At 38.7% G+C, this 15,108-nt stretch overlaps 1 pseudogene; it reads right to left on the bottom strand.

The window, feature by feature from the left end:
* Positions 1–14,782: 14,782 nt before the first annotated feature.
* Positions 14,783–14,857, bottom strand: LOC120096430 (U2 spliceosomal RNA; annotated as a pseudogene).
* Positions 14,858–15,108: the final 251 nt, after the last annotated feature.

Raw genomic sequence — 15,108 nt, 5'->3', positions numbered from 1 at the left:
TGTCTATGTGTACCTGGCCATTGCAGGGTACACACACAGGATACAGTGTTGGGGACACTAGTAACTTCAAGGAACCTCTGGATAAAGCAGTTCCATCAATCCAAGGACAATCTATCATCTAATTGCCCCTGCTAATAAAATTTTCATTGCTCTTAGATGACTCGAAGTTTTCATAGAACAAAGTAGAACATAAATGTTTAATAAGTTAGTCATTTGTTCATGTTTCCACAGCAAGATAAAAGTAGGGAGCTTTTGAATTCAAGACTTTATAACAAGCAATGGTGAAACACAGATGATTGCATTAGTACTACAAAGTTAGCCTTCTGTGATGTACAGAAAACATGCGAGCTACTGTTACAGCTTAGGTCTAAAGTTAGTCTCTCCTTTCATGCGAGCACTAAAGAGCTCGATTCCTTGTGACCATACAGGGAACTCTCAGGAAGCTGTGTTTTAATAGCGTGGTGTGCACCTGTTCTCTGTGTTTTCTGATGGCTGCTCTGTGCTCAGGAAATTCTATGAATGTCCAACCCATGTAAGACGAAGATGATAAACTCTGTGAGTTTGTCTATCCACAACTGCCCAGAATTCAGCCTTTGAGATTCCTGAGATTCTCTGGGAACAAGAGTTTTATTTCTTTCTTTGCTTTGTTCCTTTGAACAAGTCTGACTGAGAAGAATCTGCCTTTGAGACATGAGACGCAATTCTCACCAGTTTCTGAAATCCCAACAACCTTGCTTTTGTATCTTGCAGAAAAAAATTTTAAAAATCTGTATATTCATCACAAAAGAGTCATTCACAAGAATGTTATCGTTGAATATTTGGTGGATTCAGGCACAGTGTTGATGATGAGTAAGACACAGTGGATTAAAACAATGGAACACTATGAAACTTTCCTAAGGACTTGTGGCCATCACCACTTATTTTTGGCTAAGATGAAGTGTAGACGTAGTTGAAAAATGAATATTTCTTTTTTAAATCACTCATGTAAACACAACCACAAATGCATAATACTAAGGGGCAAAATAAAGCACAATGACACACAAATCATGGTATAAATTCTGAAAATAATTAGAACTGTACATAAGCAATATGTAAGCCTTAGAAGGAAACATGCAAACAGAACTGTACACATTGGTGAAACTTGAACAATTTCCATTAAAAATCGGTTACAGGGAATGTGGAATCATAGCACAAGAAAAAGGCAGGAAATGGAAATGTATGCTTTCTGAAAGGATCAAGAATGACAGTTCTTAGATAGAACAATGTGCATCTAAGTTTGCTTGGGATGTTATAACAAAATTCTATAGACACAGAGGAATGTTATTGAAAATAAATGTATGGCTTATAGATCAGGACGTTGGGAGGGTTGATATTAAGTTATAAGCAGGTTTGATGTCTGGTGAGGACCTGTGTCCTGACTCATAGGTGGAGACGATGTGTGCCTTCCTGAGAAGGAAAGGGAAATGTACTTTGGAAAACAACTAAGTAGGAGTTGTGTGTACTTCTGTCTTCTGAACTTGTCTCAGTTTTGCTTCTCATTATTTGGATTTCCTGATTAAATCTTACAAAGTTGCAAGCCCTCAGTAAAGAAGCTATCCACTGAACAGTTCTGATAGTCTCTCAATCACTCTCAGTATAAGTACTATGGGTGAGGGGTATTGAGTCAGAGTCTAAAATGTTATCTGTCATTTAGCATGTGCATAACAAGTAAGTGACAGATAAATAAATAAAAGACAATGAAGTGATACCTACTTTACAATTTTCTGTTCTAGTATCTTCTCTAATTGCTAATCAATACATAGAAGTGGGAAGGAAGCAACAGGGTAGGAGGATACAAGGAGGGCAGGGGAGGAGAATGAAAGGAGGAAGAAACAAAGAAAAAGTTGCTTGAAAAAAGATGCAAGGATGAACCCTAATTCTTTCTAAGTTAATACAAATGTAAAAATACAAAACAACATATATTATATCCAATTACAAAAGCAAAATGTTTAAAAACATTACCATACACTTGGAAGAGTAAACAGAAAGTATATATTATACAAAAGCCAGATACCCCTGAGGAGGCACAAGTTGGTATATGTTCATATATCACATACACACGACACACACACACACACACACACACACACACACACACACACACACACACAAATTATATAGGGTTTCCTATTCCACCTAATAATATAGTATGAATATTTCCATATGCCAACCCCATCTATAAAAACTGTATTCCACCATTAATCACTAGGAATACCACACTCATTATACCTTAGCTGGCCATTTGTGGGAGACCTACTTATGTTCTTGTCTTGTTCTCTTAAGTCAATGTTCATGCATCAATTCTACCCAGTTTAAGTTGTTTTTCAGACAAGGCTTAGAATGCGTTTGTATTTTTCCTACCCATAAATGACCATCTTAAAGACATTTCCTTTGAAATTGTAATAAAACATCATGTTGTTGAGGAAATAAATGTTCTATTTGCCATGACTATTTCTATTTCAAAAAGAGTTTACCTTTGAAAAAAGAAAGGTTTACATACATAGATTTCAGATGTTTGTCTCAGCTTTCCTAATGTAGGCCTCAGATTGGTGTTTCCTACCAAATCACACACTTATTCTTAATGAAATATATACATTTATGAGGGTCAGAGAGAAAAATCAAGAGATCAGATTTTTCCAAAACTAACTTTTCATAAAATTCAACAGTGTATTTCCCAGACTGCTTTTAGCCATGTTAGAGATGAGCATATGGTTTTATTGTGTCACATGTTTTACTACTTTTTCTTCCATTGAACATCCATATGTTCCTAGGTTGACGTAACTTGTGCAAGATCAATACCCTAGGTATGTTCCTGTCCTGTGACAACATGTCAGACTTCTTTTTGCTATATGTCTTTGGAGTAATCTTTTCAAATGTGTCCCATTACCATTTATTTACATGACAGATGTGTTTAGTCATGATTCTGTTATGTGTTTTAAGGTCAAAAAGCCATGCTTTCATCTTCTTGCTATAATCTACTTGGATCTGTTATGGTTTGAATGGTTATGGTTTTGTGTTGTTTAACTTGGGCGTTTCCTATCTTTCATTCTAGTCTATGAGTTTCATTAAGGTCAGCAGACTTATATTTCTTGAGTTAGAATTTTTAAACAGTGGGAATGAAGGGTGATACTGATAGACCCACTCAGTTTCCTTCCCTTCAACCCTCAATCCAAGTTCTGTTAGTTGTTGATGTAAGCTAAGTGCATTCTTCAACTGTCCTTATCCAAGACAACTATTTGGACCTGTACATTAATACATCTGCTCGTAGTGTAAATACATTTACAAATGCTCTCAATCTGAAGCCTTCTCCCCACCCCTTAGGCTGGCTCTCAACAGATGCTTTCCTAGGGAAACGAGAAGAGTCAATCCTTTTTCTTCACCACAGAGCATGGGTTTAGCAGACAATGTCTTCATGGGTGTAACTATATCCCAAAACCTAATATAAATCCACTATGTCATTTGTTCAATTTTTTTAATACCTTAAGCATTTTAACTTTCAACTTACCCCACCATCTTCCTAAGTGAAATTTAAATGGTGTAAATATTTACATTTCGGGGGGATGTACATATTTGTTGTTTTCTCTTCCTCATTTGCATTTGTCACATTGACTTTTCTCAATGTCCCCCACTGTGTCTCCCCTGAGGCTTCAGTCCTATCTATTCTCTTTTTTCCCCATTGCTCCTGTGATATTTATTCAAGAAAAACTTTCCATCTGTATCTGTGTCTTGAACTGTGTCAGCTCAATTTCCATCATGTTCTGTGTTACTGTTTCCACTTCATGTTTTGTATGCATTGATGAGCTCTTTTGGCCTCAAAAGATCATTTTCTCTTTAATTTTCTTGACATCCTAGGGTCATATTGACCCATAATTGTCATCTGCTTCATAATGTGACATCCCCACTGTGTGCTTTATATTTTACTTTTGTTTTTCATTTATCTTTTTACTTCCCCAGTGGTGCCTAGCAGGCATGGTATCAGGATCGTTTTCTTACTGTTTTCTGAGCAAGGACCATCCATTCATATGGCCAGCTGTTCGTGAGGAAAACAAAAGATCTGAATAGATTTGAAAAGCAGATCTTCTATCTCTTTCTCTCTATGTGTATGAATCCAGTTTGTGTTTCTGTAACAAAACAAAAGGAATTATTAATTCCCCACAGTTCTAGAGGTGATGCTTGACCTTTATAAGGGCCCAGAACAAGCAGGTTATGGTAAGAGTTCTTTTCTGGAGCGGATACCTTGTATTGTCATTTGTCAAAAAGATGCCAAGAAAGCTCTTGGTTTGAGTAAGGTAGCACATGCTTATCATCTTGGCATTTCGGAGGCTGAGTCAGGAAGATTATGACTTCCAAGGCCTTGCAGACTGTGAAAAGGGACTCTTTCTCAATGAAATAAGATAAAATATAAAATAGGATAGAAGAAAACCAGAAGGCTTTTTAATATAGACACAAATCCCATTCTTGAAAGTGCCACACTAAGGACTTTAAAATCTAGATATTGGAATGCAGCAGCATTACATGGGCAGGAATGGAGATTTCTGCCTATATTTATAAATATCCTGTCCCTTGCTCATTTCTCTATCTGCAAGTGTGTGCTTGTCCTTGACTAGGAGGATGTGGGGGAAGTTACATGGGGGATGGCAGCTACTCTTCACCTCTTGGCTTTGGACAATTCCTACCACTGTCTGAGCCTTAAGCACTGCACTTCCTATTGTGTGATAATGACACCCATTGCACAGAATTCTGTTAGCAGCAGTTTAAAGCTTGGGGACTGCACACATCTCCATTTTTGTGTGTCTGAAGTTCTTTGGAAGATTTCACACAAAGTTTGCAGTCTGTAGAGGAGGCCCCTGTTTGCAGATTTCAGGTATGGCTGATTAAAATAGGCTCTAGGGAATCTGCTCTACAGCCTTGACACGAAGATTGCTTTCTGGCTTAGTTGATGAGAGTCCTTCTGCTTTATTATTCTGTTTGTTTTCAAATGGTTTCAGAAAGGCCAATAGCAGTGTTTTGACTCTGTCTTTTCCAGATGTGTGTCACAGGTGTCAGAAATATCTCATCATGTCTACACCTTAGAGGTGCCTTCTTTTTGACTGTGAGGCAGGATTTTCACTGATGCTCTAGTGTATTAATAATTTCAACATTAAAATCAAGAGATTCAGCCTTATGATCAAGGTGTCACATTACTAGACACACCTTTCTAAAACCTGTTTTGGAAATTGTGGGTATTACACACGCATGTTGCTGTTTTGTGTGCATACACCCATTTATGTTTCCATACATATATTTTCATCTTATATTCTGTTAAAAAGGAATGATATTCTGATAATGTATGTATATATGAAATAGTCATATAAATAAGCATCATCTTAACCTCATTGTTTTGACCTAATGGCTGAGAAATATTACCTATTAAAAGATGAGATTTGGGGGATTGTCCTCAAGTTCTCTGGTCATTGATTACATCCAAAGATCCATAAAAGTAATTGCCTAATTGCAAATAGCTTATGCTCAACACTTATAAGAATTCAAGGCATAAATGTGTTAGGGAAGTAAATTATCCCCTAAATAGGTGACCCTGAAGCCTCATGAACTAACTGTGCCTTCCTCACTTATTAATAAGCATCATTTCCAAGCAACTAGGATGTATTGAGTTGGGAGTCCCTGAGTGCGAGAGGGTCCAGAAATAGCTTTGACTTTTCCTTTTTTTAATTTACCTTGTGGGGCTATGGGGAATGAGCAATCCTTTAGTCTGTCAATATCACCAGCAAAGGCACCATATGAAGAACCGAGGGGGGGAGGGAGGGAGGTGATGGGGGAGGCTCAGCTGAGAAGATGGAATATCTATTTGACACAGAAGAGGGTCCTCAGACCTCTGCAAAGCCGAAATGTCAAAATCAGCTACTGAAAAAGATCTGAGTCATCAGAATTGTGACATTGACAAGGCTCTTCTACACACAATGAGTGCGACTTCTAAAACCTCTGTTAGATTCATGGGTCAGGACATTTTTTGCTTCTGTCTTTATCCTAGTAAGTTTGCATACTTACTTCCCTAATTATTTTATCAATGTATCTATCTAAACAACTTCTCTTATTTATTTTCTTTTTAATAATTCCATTCAATAAACATGCATCTGTTTGTGTCCTGAAAAACATGTGCCTATATATTTTATAACGTTATTTTTCTTATCTTTATCTCATTTGACTGTTCAAGAGATAAATAAAATAACGTATCAAAATATTACAAAAGTAGAAAAGAAAACAAATGTGTTTCTTAACCAAAATGGCAAAATAATGCAGTACATGTTCTAGTACACCTTTTTCCAGCCCTATTTTTCTTAAAAAAGTCAGAGAAACCAAGGACACAAAACCAAAAACAGTAGATTCTTGGTATACAGCTTTCTTTCATTTACAGAAAGCATGATTCTTAACCAGGAGGGTTACACACCACTGTTTCCCGTGGCCTCATTTTACTCAGCAATGCTTTCAGACAGGATTCAACCTTTGACAAAGTTATTGTTATGCCGAGCATAAATTTCTGAATCAGGGGATTTCTTGTGGTTGCAGTAGAACAAGCTATTAGAAAACAATATGGTATCGCGTCAAGGAAATACTTCCTGGGCAAGTTTATCTCTTCTGTGTAAAACCTATGCATCTCTGTCAACTTTTGTTTCCTCTCTTGCTCATTTGTAAAATATAGAAAGTAACAGTGGGCAGTAAAGTGAATGGAAATCTGGGAAACAAGTTATTTGTAGGAAACAATGCTATGTCAGTAAGCAATTATCTGCAGGTACTATGCATAGAGATTTTTCACTGACTTAAAGAGAGAGAAGGAAGAACGGAGCTCACACTTGCTCTCTGGTGTTGAAAATGCTCACCTGTGGATAGTCTATGCGTGAGCAGTAAGCACCTGAGAAGCGGGAACTACACCAAGACAAGAAGCTTTCAATTTTCTTTAATGTGAGGTGTGTGTCTCGGTGTATTATGTGTGTTGTAAGTGTTCGTGTGTTTGTGCATTGTGTGTGTGCAAATGTGCATGCTGGCTCATGCATGGAGTCCAGCCAATGATGTTGGGCATTCTACTCTACCGCTTTCTACATTACTCCCTTGAGACATTATCTCTTACTGAGCCTGAAACTAAGCTAGCGTACAGAAAGCCTGTGTGTCATCCTGTTCCCACTTTCCCAGGGCTTGGATTATAGGTACATCCACACTCACATTCTTATATGGGAACTGGGCATTTGAACTCAAGTATTCCGGCTGGCCCAGCAAGCACCCTTATCCATTGAGTCATCAAGCTAGTCCCTAATTTTCTTTAATTTCATTTTAAAATTTGGATATAAAAAATTTCTGGATAAATATAATAATTTTTCTATTAAATATAACTTTACTTCCAGGTAGAAATTCATTTACCTGTGTACCTAAATTAATGGTAGTAAGATGAAGAGAATTATTCAGGATTAATCATTAGACCAAGGGCTCTCAACCTATGAGTCAAACTCCTATGGCTTGCATATCAGATGGGCCAAATATCAGACATTTACATGTCTATTCTTAACAGTATCAAAATTATAGTCATGAAGTAGCAATGGAATAATTTTATGGTTGGTGACCTCTACAACATGGGGAACTGCATTAAAGGGTCATAGCATTAGGAAGTTTGAGAACCACTCCCTGGAACCTAAATACAGTCAGATGTTTTTTTACAAGTGAGAGACAGAAAGACCTGGACACACCCGGAATAAAAAGAGGGATGATCTGGGCCTGGAGGCAGAAACTGGAACACTGCAGCCATCAAGCAGGAACTGCCAGCAGCCACCCGAAGTTGGAAGAGGTGAGAATGGATTCTGCCACAGAAACTTCACAGAAAACATGACCCTGCCAACCTTCAGTTCGTGGCCAATGGAACAGATTTCAAGCTCTGGCCTCCAGAACCCTTTTGTGCTCAGAGAAAATAAACTGTTTTCTAAATTCACCAAGCTTGGGGTAATTTGGTACAGCTGTTCCTGGGAGCTCACACCCTGACTGAAATGCTGTTTGGGTCATATTGTGTTATACATAAGAGCATGTCCAAATGAACTTTTCTCATATAAACATCTTGAAGCTTGTAATTTTCTCCTATGGCCCCTGTTGGACAGTGCTCTCCTGGACTGTATGGAACATAGTTGTCATAAGCAAATTGCTTCCTTGAACAGTCTAAAGAGAAGGTGATATCTATCTGGGAAACCATGCTTAGAAGCTTCTGTATGTTTTCATTGTTAATACAAAAGTGTGTCTCCGTTTGTTCAATAAAAATGTGGCTAGCATGTTTTCAAGCAACACATCCCTGTTATGCTAGTTACTTTTATATCACCATGACCACATACCTGAGGGAAAGAAATCATAAAAGGAGGGGGGAGGATTTGTTTTGACTTACAATTTCAGAGGCTCAGTCTGTCATGGCAGAGAAACCATGGCAGGATAGAGCAGTTCACATCAGGGTGAACAGGAAGCAGCAAGGCTTAAAGGAAAATGCCAGGACATGATATGCCCCTCCCAACCAACAGACTTCTTCAGTATGGAGATAAGTGTTCAATGTCCACTTGACAGAAGTATTAGAATACTAATTATACTGATACTAATACTGATTATAGTGATTGATGTGGGAGGACTCGCCACTGTGGGTGGCTGAATTCCCTGGGTGGGATCTATCACTGTGTGAGTGAAGAGAAGTGCATCAGTGTGCATCGACCATTTGCTGTCTCCTCATTGTGAGCGAGATGTGTAGCCATTTGCTTCAAGTTCTTCCCATCCTGACTTCCTGCTTATGGCAGACTGTACTGTTGAGCTGTGAGCCAGGGTATTATAAGTTGCTTTTCTCAGGATATTTTATCACATCAACAAAAGAGATACTAAAACATCCAGTGACCCACTTTCTCCAACCAAGCTACCCTTTCAACATTTCACTACGTCATATTATGAATCCATCAGAAAATTAATCCATCTAATAGTCCAGTGTCATCACAATTTTAGAATCTCTGAAAATACCATTGCATTGTGAGCCCCTGCAACACACACACACCGAGAGAGAGACAGAGAGACAGAGAGACACAGAGAGAGACAGAGAGAGAGAGAACCATCCCAACACATTCCCAAAGACCTTATTAGTTTATACTTCTGCACATATTGCACATCTAACCCTCTTCCATTGATCATTTAAAATGTATCATTGGAGTGTACACATTTATGTGTACTCCGATTTATAAATATAAACTTGTTTTTTTTCCCTTTGAAATATACTATATAATACTGAGATGGGATCCAAGTGAGGGTTGGAAAGATAATTCATGGTGCATGGTTCCATGTTCCCAGCCTTACCATTATGTAGAGCAGTCAGCAGAATAACAGTAATTATAGTCAACACACTGCAGTAAGTTAATTTGGGATAAAGAATCCACTGTTACTGTATGAGCTGTCAGATCCTTCGGAGGCCCTGTGATGAGTTGCTTTTGATTGTCGATGGTTTGTATGGTGGATGTTGAGGAACCTGTTTGAGGTGATGGAAACCCATTTTTCCTGGCATGAGTCAGTAAGACCAGCACACAAGCTGCAAACCTTGCTCTCTGCTTCCTTTCTGGCTGATGCATTTACACTGTCTGGTGTGTTGTTTTCTGCTTTTCTTTTTATTTTTGTTTTTGTTTTTGTTTTCACCCACATGCACATGCCTCCTGGTTACGTGCTCTGGCTCTGAGATCTGCCCCCACCTCAAATCCCTTTGTGCTTCAGAAGAAGAAAAGGAAAGGTATTGCTTTCCTGCTACCGAAACTAAATTGCTGACTTATGCCAAATGATTCTTCTTTGGACTGAAGACTGAAGAGATGGTTCAGCAGGGAAAGGTGCTTGCTGACCTGACTTTGATCCCCAGAGCTCACATGGTGGGAGGAGATAGTTCATTCTACATGTGCACCATGGCACATACGTGCTCCCACACATTAGCACACGAAGTTAATAACTATAGAAAACTGAAACACAATAATAATTTTTGCTTTCTGTTGGAAGGAATTACAGACCTTTTCCAAAGCACCATCTACCAGAACTGAACTCATGCTCCTGCTGTAGCTCCTCCTAGGTGTATGGGAGTAATGTTACAAAGAGTATGCTGTCAGATTGGCACCAGCCTCGTGACATATAGTCACCTCCCCCCTTCAAATCTTCCTCCTCATCCCTCATGTCTAATATTGACTTTAATATGTTCACTCAACCTGTGCGGTGCTTCCTTTCATATTCCAGAACTGCTCACCTAATGGTCCCCATCCCCTTTCTTTCCAGTTTCATCCACTTTGTTGAGGTATGGTTGACATTAAAAAGCTGCACGTGTGTGATGTACACAATTCTAAAAATCTAGCAACAGGTAAACGCACTCGAAGTCATCACTGCCATCAAGGTCTTAGACACATCCTACATCTTTCTCAGCTTTATTTATCTCACTCATTTCATTATTACTAATAGTTTGGGGGATGGTGAGAACACTAACTACATGTTCTATCCTACTTGTAAATTTTGAGGTTTCCAACACAGTACTGTTAATTATAGATACTACACTTCAGAGTAGAATTTCAGATTTGAGTATTTATCTACAGAAGGGAAAATCTGAAATGCAAAGAGAAAACTGTGTTCCTATATTCACTGCAGGATACCTCCCAATAGCTAAGTTTTAGGGACAATATGAGAGTTCATTGACCAGTAGATAAAGGAACTGTGGTGATGATATGTCTTAATGAAATATTGATTAGCCTTTTTAAAAATCCCTGCTGCAATTTACAATATCACATAAGAAACTCAATAGCATTGTGCTCAGAAGAGTAGGAGAGACCTGAAAAGAAAAATACTGTGGAATTTCACTAACATGTGGGCACTAAAATAACAACATTCACGAAAAAAAAAATGAAAAAAGGAGATTTCATGGAGTTATGGGGAAAGAAAAAATGGAAAAATAATGGTCAAATGATATAATGTTTAGAACCAGAAAGAAGGCTTGGGCCAAAGCATTTCACATGGAAGCCTAATGACCCGAGTTCAGATTACCAGGACCTTTGTAAAAAAGCTGGGTGCAGTAGTACACACCTCAACTCCCGAGGTTCCCATGTCCAGATATCAGGTGAAGATGAGGATCACACATACATGTGTAACAAGAGAGACTCTGCCTCAAAACCAGCCAGGAGGTGAGAACAAGCCCCTACAAGGTTGTCTTCTAGCCTCTACATACACCCTGTACATGTACATATCTGGAATCATAGTCACTTTTCTTGGTTTCTGTCTTGTCTATCTCTATTTCTCTGTCTCTATCTCTCTGTCTCTCTCTCTCTGTCTCTGTCTCTCTCTCTCTCTTTCTCTTTGAGTGTGTATGTCTGTTTCTGTCTCTCTCTTCTCTCTGACACACACAAAAAATGTTTCAATCTGTTATTCCACTTGATATTAAGATGATCTGTTTATAGACTGTTTGCCTTAATAATGCTTCTACATATGTTCCCTCAAACCCTACCCAAGTTTTCCCAATATTGTCATTTAAAGATAACCTCTACTCATGGTTCTCCATTAAGTAGCTCATTATTCCATTAGCAATGATGTTCACCTACCTTAATTGGGCATTTAAAGACCTCCACAACCTGACCTTACTCTTCTCTTGAGAGTCTGACACAGCCCCATCATGTAACAGACATTCTGATAAGCATGAATTCTGTATCTTTTTTTTTCAACTTCTTTCTGCTAATTTTTGTCTGAGTAAATATGCTTACACAGTTCTTTAGTTTTTTCATATCTTTTTCTACTACTGCCCCAACCTTGGCAAAACATTTTTACCCATTCTTCAGTGTTCATCTTTCTCTAGGAAGTCACTCCGATTTTTTTCTACTTAAGCAACTTCTTTCACACATGTTTTCCTAGCTTTCTAAGTAAGACAGCACATTCGGTCCCATCTTGAATTTTGAGCCTTTCTCACTTCCCTATCATGATAATGGAGTCATGCAATGAGGGGCCAGTCCTAGTCATCCTTCATTTATCATGATATTCCAGGTCGATGATAAGCTAAGGGACAGAAAATGACATGAAATGAGGACAAGAAACACTGAGAAGATGGGGAAGAGCGTAACACATGGTCACATTCAACAGACATTTCTTGGTGATAGAAGCTGAAGGGATAAGGCAGAACAGCAAAGAAGGTTTTCCTTGTGTTGGAAGCAGGCCAGAGCAGTGGGGTTCACAGCAGAGCTCCCAGGCACAGCCCTTGACCACATAGAATTCTTAAACCTCTTTGGTTCCCTTCCTGCTGAGAAACCACAACCAGAAGGATTTGCTTTGAAAGAAGGAGGTCTGCACACATGATTATTCCTCTCCTCTAAACCCCACGGGTAGGATGCTAGTAATTACTTTTGGATCTCTTCAGTGTAATTACACAATAATCCACAGCCACCTATAAATACTGTGTCATTACATGGCATTGTCCTGGTAAACTCTACTGAGTTTTTTTGTTGGGTAATTATAGCTGTGCCACAGGGCAAAGATTAGCAGCACTAAGAACTTCTAGCATTACCCTCATATCTCAGCTGCAGGACACTTTCCATTTGTAGAAACAAAAACTGCAAAGAGGAAACAGACTACAGAGTTTGGGGTAATAAAAGAGTCCTTGCTGCCTTAGAGGATTGGGGAGAAAATATCAGCATAGTTGACCTTCATTTTCTCACAAATCAAGAAATAAGTAGTTAATAGAAAGACATGGCTCACAGGTCCCCATTCTCCTTTATTTATGGAATAGTTGGGAATACCAACCAAATACACTAGAGGAAAAATTCACGTGTAAAACAGAAAGTGTAAAAAAAAATGGCAAGGGTCGGTGTGCTTGCCTTTTCTATTGTATCATAATGCCTTTGGAGAACATTTAGAAATTCCTTCTTGTCAAGCTTAGCAGCGCAAGCCCATAATTCCAACCACATGGGAGTACGAGACAGAATGACTGCAAGGCCAGCCAAGACTACAGAGGGACTTTAAGACCAATCTGAACAACGTAGTGAGACCATGTCTCAAAACAAAGTTATTTTTGAAGGTAGTGCTGAGAGATGCTCTGTTGCAGAAGTATTTGTTCCTCAGCCAGGAAGGCCCATTCTCCATCCCCAACACTCACGATAAAACAGAGAGAGGGGGGGGGGGAGGAGGGAAGAGAAAGAAAGAAAGAAAGAAAGAAAGAAAGAAAGAAAGAAAGGAAGAAAGAAGGGAGGGAGGGAGGGAGGGAGGGAGGGAGGGAGGGAGGAAGGAAGGAAGGAAGGAAGGAAGGAAGGAAGGAAGGAAGGAAGGAAGTAAGTGACACATGCTGGTTATCCCAAACCTGGTGAAGGGGAGACAGACAGAATCCTGTCTCTTAGTAACCACCATGATATCCTTATCTACAAATTCAGAGTCAAAAAATACAGAGGTCTATCTCTGGCTTGCACATACATGTATGTACACACGTGTACATATAAAATATATATATATGCTCACACATATGCACTTATGCACTTATACACACACACACACACACACACACACACAAACAATGGGATAGGGCAGGGTCAAGCTTAATGGTAAGTGCTTTACTATTATGTGTAAACCCTTAAGTTTAAATCTCAATGCAAAAAAAATAATCTCTGTTCCATACCTTCCTCATCATATTTAATAAAATTGGAAATTTTGTAGAAGATATTCTATGACAATAAAGAAACAAAGGTAGGTTAAAGGGAAGAAAAGTTAGAAATAAAGTAACTATAGGAAGAAGGAGGAAGGAAGGATGGGCGAAGGGATGAATGGAGGAGTGGAAGAATGGAGGGAGGAAGCAAAGGAGGGAAAGAAGGAAGAAAGGAAATGATGAGAGAAGGAAGAAGATAAACAGTAGAAAATAAACATAGTGATGACAATCTAAATGCTCTTGTGTACCATTTCTGTGTGTAGCAGGAGCACTTAGCAAGAAACTAACCCTTGTAACAAACTTTCATATGCACAACAGCTAATTGTTAACCACTGTTGTACACCGACCTCTGAAGTCTGCTTCCCTATTTATCTACCAAACAACTCGTCACATCCCCTTCCTCACTCTCACGGGCCCTCATTCCATTTGCTGCTTCTGTGCATACTAATGAAACTACAGATATCATACTTCCTGACTCCAAAAGGTATTACAAAATGTTAATAAGCACAACCGGAAACAACATAGAGCTCAGAAATACACCATGCACCTATGGACAATTGATCTTTGACCAAAAATGCCCAGAATGTATGATAAGAAAAGAGACAGTCTCTCCACCAATTCAGTGTAAAGGTTGCCTTGAGAAACATGCTGGACAAGGCTCTACGAGAATGGTCCTTATGAGGGTTAACATTGACTGAGGCGGAAAGAATACATAATGAAAGACAAACTTAGTCTTTTTGCTCCCACAATGTCATTGAGTCCATCGACCAATTTTCTCACAACTGAATAAACTGTGAATCTCGTAGTCACTGAGCCTTGGAGCAGCCATTGAATGCCCCATTCCATTTGCACTTTCCCAAGGAAAGCCATGGAAAAGTTCTTTTATCAGAGATGTGGCAGATTCTGTACCCAGACTGTATGGCCAGCTACATAGTAATCAGCTTATCAGATACTCAATGTATGAATCCATGTAAATAAAAGTGAAACAAGTGATATGGAAGGAAAAGCTAACCACTTGAGTTTTTATATAAAGTATTGTCAAAAATTTACAAAGAATGACTTTATCCAAATATCTCATTAATTTTATTTTTACACTTGATCTTAGCCAAAAGGCCGAGAAGCGATTATTAATTTTATTTTTAATTTCTAAACTATGATTGTTCTCAACCCTATTTCCTATCATTGCTGAGACTAATTTACTTTTCAGATTGAAAGAAGACCACTATCACTTATAAAGTCACCTGGCTTCCATGTGACTCTTCATTGTCACATGTGGCATGAGCCCCAGGAGGTGAGGTGGCAGGTGCTCGGTGGCTCACTGTAGATTTAGAACTCTTCAGTTCCGTGCCATTAGGTTTTTTTTTCATGTTTTAACT

Source organism: Rattus norvegicus, chromosome 13, assembly GCF_036323735.1.
Source record: "Rattus norvegicus strain BN/NHsdMcwi chromosome 13, GRCr8, whole genome shotgun sequence".
In the NCBI taxonomy this organism is placed as follows: domain Eukaryota; kingdom Metazoa; phylum Chordata; class Mammalia; order Rodentia; family Muridae; genus Rattus; species Rattus norvegicus.
This window is presented reverse-complemented; position numbering and strand designations above follow the sequence as displayed.